The 3915-nt window shown below is 31.9% G+C and overlaps 1 long non-coding RNA gene across 1 annotated transcript; it reads right to left on the bottom strand.

Annotated features, from left to right (window-relative positions):
- Positions 1-2582: 2582 nt before the first annotated feature.
- LOC136070444 (uncharacterized) lies at positions 2583-3617 on the bottom strand. The gene is made up of 2 exons (XR_010631672.1): positions 3486-3617; positions 2583-3317 (listed from the first exon to the last, which is right to left on the bottom strand). It is a non-coding gene; the product is annotated as an uncharacterized LOC136070444 (long non-coding RNA).
- Between the last annotated feature and the right edge of the window lie 298 nt (positions 3618-3915).

Genomic DNA, 3915 nt, shown 5'->3' on the forward strand with positions numbered 1-3915 from the left:
ATTGAAATAAAACAAATCTACATCTTTATTAGATGTAGATCTGATTTTTTCTTAATACAAAAAACAAATCTACATCTTTCTTAGATGTAGATTTGAATTTTTCTCAAATAAAAACAGATCTGCATCTTTAAGAGATGCAAATCTAAATTTTTCTCAATTAAAAACTTATTTGTATCTTTTTTAGATATAGATCTGATTTTTTTTTTTAATACATGCAAATTTGAAATAATGAATAAGATTAAACATGATTGTGTTTGTGTTTTTTTTCTTTAATTCATGTTGCATAAATTTAGATTATGAGTGAAACCCTCTTCCTAAAAAATATTTTTCATTCTTTTTAAAACATAAAAAATAGATCTGGTTTTTCTATATAAAATAATAAAAAAATAGATATTTTTTTAGTTCTTAAAAACATATATGATCTTCTATAAATAAAATATAAAAAAAAAATACATTTTTTTAGTTCTAAAAAATAGTTCAAATATTTTTTAAATCAAAAGACATTATCAAAAGAAGAGACTTCATTCATAAATAAATTTTTGTGATTTAATTTTTGGTCTCACATGTTCAACATATCATTCATGACATGCATGAGATGATATATTGCTCACAAGAGTCTAGAAGATCAGACTCTATCTGTGTAGAATGAGTGCCTAACACTTTCTCATTCCATAACCTAGCCATTCGGATTTAGATCATTGGTTAACTAGATCTAGCCTTATCTTTATTTTATGGGTAGAATGTAACTAGGACAAAAGCCATGTATTTTTGGTAGATTGTAATTAGGACCTAAAGCTATGTAATTTTAAAATTTTTTCAAGATATGTAATTTCTTTTATTCAATCAATAAAGAGAACAATTCAGTCATGTATTTGTACATTTTTTTTTTTGGTATAAAAATAAGTGGCGACTCCATACCATTTACCTATAAAGAGAAGTGTCCTAAAAAGCACTCCAAAAACCTTTCTTTTTCTTAGAGACGCTTTTGTCAAGGTCTCTTACACATATCCATGAATATTTGTGTAAAGTTTCTTTTCTCATAACTCCAGACATATATAAAAATTATTTTAAGGGCCGTCACAAGTGATGCAAAAGTTATTGCAATTGTTGTTACACGCATATTGTGACTGAAGATAAAATTGCCCTAGTTCATTATTTTATCTTTAAAAGCTACTATGTCTTTATGCCAAGGGTTTTGTGACCAAGAAACTTCTTAATTTTCATTGTTGGATAAACGGAAGAACTTTACGGCCAACATCTTCCTCAAGTTGGTGTGTTAGTTAGGTATTAGGATTCATGCATCATTGGTTGGTCATATACTGGAATTCGTGCATTGAACGAAAAGATTGCCGCTACATCACAAGTCCAATTGGCTATTGGGGTAAGAGTTCAACTGTAGATTGGTATTAGGTACTAAGATTTCTTTTACTTGTAACCACTTATTTTAATAATAGTAAATTCTCGAGAGTGGTGACCTTAAATTCACCTAGTGTGATTTTGCCTCGGTAATTTTTCTCATTCGTAAACAAATCACTTGTGTCAAAATTATTTTTGGCTGCATTTGACTTGGTGATTTGTTTGTGCTACCACGCTTATTGTATGTAATTGAATCTAATTAATTTACTTAAACAATTAATTAATTAATTTACCAAAAGAGTCCATACATTTTTTGGCCAGTTAAACTGAAACATACAAAATTATGCCCAACCAAGCCACAATTGAAACAGAGCAAAACAACCTTGGCTTTTGGAGTTTAGGTCAAGCAAACCAGACTCATGATATCATGTTCATGAGTTTAACCCAAAAGCTAAACATGATGTCTTGAATTTTTTACTTCTTAAAAATTTCACAACAGGCAATTTGATTTTTTTACCTTTTTTTTTCCTTCTTTTTTGTTTTCGTTTTTGTTTTTGTTTTTTGTTTTATTTTTTGTAAGTCGAACACGTATTTTCAATTATGAACTTATTGATTATCACCTTATGAAAATTTTCACAGAAAAACAGATTACAGGCATATCACAAACCAGCAGCTTGTGGCTGCAACTAAACTAAAATACTTCCACTGATAAAAATATATATAAAAAATTAGTTCTCCACAAACCACAGAGAACTCTATTCTACATCCTTGCTCTTATATTGTGTCTTATTCTGCAACCAAATTTGGTATATTGATGTTGACCAACCAGCCCTCACAACATGGATTTAGATGAATGTTCACAGAGTTTACAGCTCCTCAATGCATTAAATCCTCCCTCTTTATCAACTGCCAATTCACTAAACAATATCTAATCACAAGCCTCCATATCCTTCTAGTGGAGGAACATTTGAAATCAAATGATGTCTACTTCCTGGCGCAATCCTAGAAAATAAGCACAACATATCACCCACATAACCTAGTTTGATTACCTTGTCACAAGTACTCAATCATGTTTAGCATTGCACATAAAACCATGCTTAGGAGTTGAAACAGGAAACTGCACAAGCCTCAACCTATCCACCTCATCATCATTGTTTTGAAATTAGGTCCGTACGGTCCAACCCAGTTAATCTTTTTTGTTTTTTTTTTCGTAAGTCGAACACGGATTTTCAATTATGAACTTATTGATTATCACCTTATGAAAATTTTCACAGAAAAACAGATTACAGGCATATCACAAACCAGCAGCTTGTGGCTGCAACTAAACTAAAATACTTCCACTGATAAAAATATATATAAAAAATTAGTTCTCCACAAACCACAGAGAACTCTATTCTACATCCTTGCTCTTATATTGTGTCTTATTCTGCAACCAAATTTGGTCTATTGATGTTGACCAACCAGCCCTCACAACATGGATTTAGATGAATGTTCACAGAGTTTACAGCTCCTCAATGAATTAAATCCTCCCTCTTTATCAACTGCCAATTCACTAAACAATATCTAATCACAAGCCTCCATATCCTTCTAGTGGAGGAACATTTGAAATCAAATGATGTCTACTTCCTGGCGCAATCCTAGAAAATAAGCACAACATATCACCCACATAACCTAGTTTGATTACCTTGTCACAAGTACTCAATCATGTTTAGCATTGCACATAAAACCATGCTTAGGAGTTGAAACAGGAAACTGCACAAGCCTCAACCTATCCACCTCATCATCATTGTTTTGAAATTAGGTCCGTACGGTCCAACCCAGTTAATCGAGAACCGTCCATCTGACCGGATCTTTTAACCCCTAAAACCTGCTCTACACAAAAAATCCAGTGGACCGTGCGAACCGAGGTCAAACTGCCTGGGTTTGAGAACCGTGACCAGGTCTTACGGTTCAAGCTAAAGCTTAAAAAAAAAAAAATAAATAAAAAAAATAAAAACTTTAGTTCATCTCCTATGAAACTGAGCTATTTGTGCCATTTTCTGTGCCTTATCAACCCAAAATTTGAAATTGCGGTCCCAAAACACACTAAATCAAAAAAATCCACGTACAATGAGATGAAAAGAACAAACCTTTTCTTTATCTTCCTCATCTGCGTTTTCCTCATTCTTCCTCTCTTGCATCTTCCATCTTCTATCGCCAGTCACTCGTACCAAAAGCCAAGATTTTTTCTTTTTCTATGAGTTGTCTACCACTACAGTCTATGCATTGACAGACACAACCCTTTCCCATGTGAAAAGTTGGACATGTGGCTACGTCTCCGCCTTTCATTTTGGTTTGTAATTTTTTAAAAACATTTTTTTTTATTTTTAATTTGAATGGCACATCATAACGACATGCTACAAATCCATCAATTGCCACCTATTTGTAATTTCTTATATTTTAATTTAGGATAAAGTTTAGCTACAAAATCGATTGTAATTTTACACTACAAGCTCACTTAATATCTTTTTATTGGAGATGAATTTTGACAAATCTATTATTGGATTGCATTTTCTTCTT

The sequence above is a fragment of the Quercus suber genome, unplaced genomic scaffold (assembly GCF_002906115.3).
Source record: "Quercus suber isolate HL8 unplaced genomic scaffold, Cork oak 2.0 scaffold_235, whole genome shotgun sequence".
Classification (NCBI taxonomy): Eukaryota; Viridiplantae; Streptophyta; class Magnoliopsida; order Fagales; family Fagaceae; genus Quercus; species Quercus suber.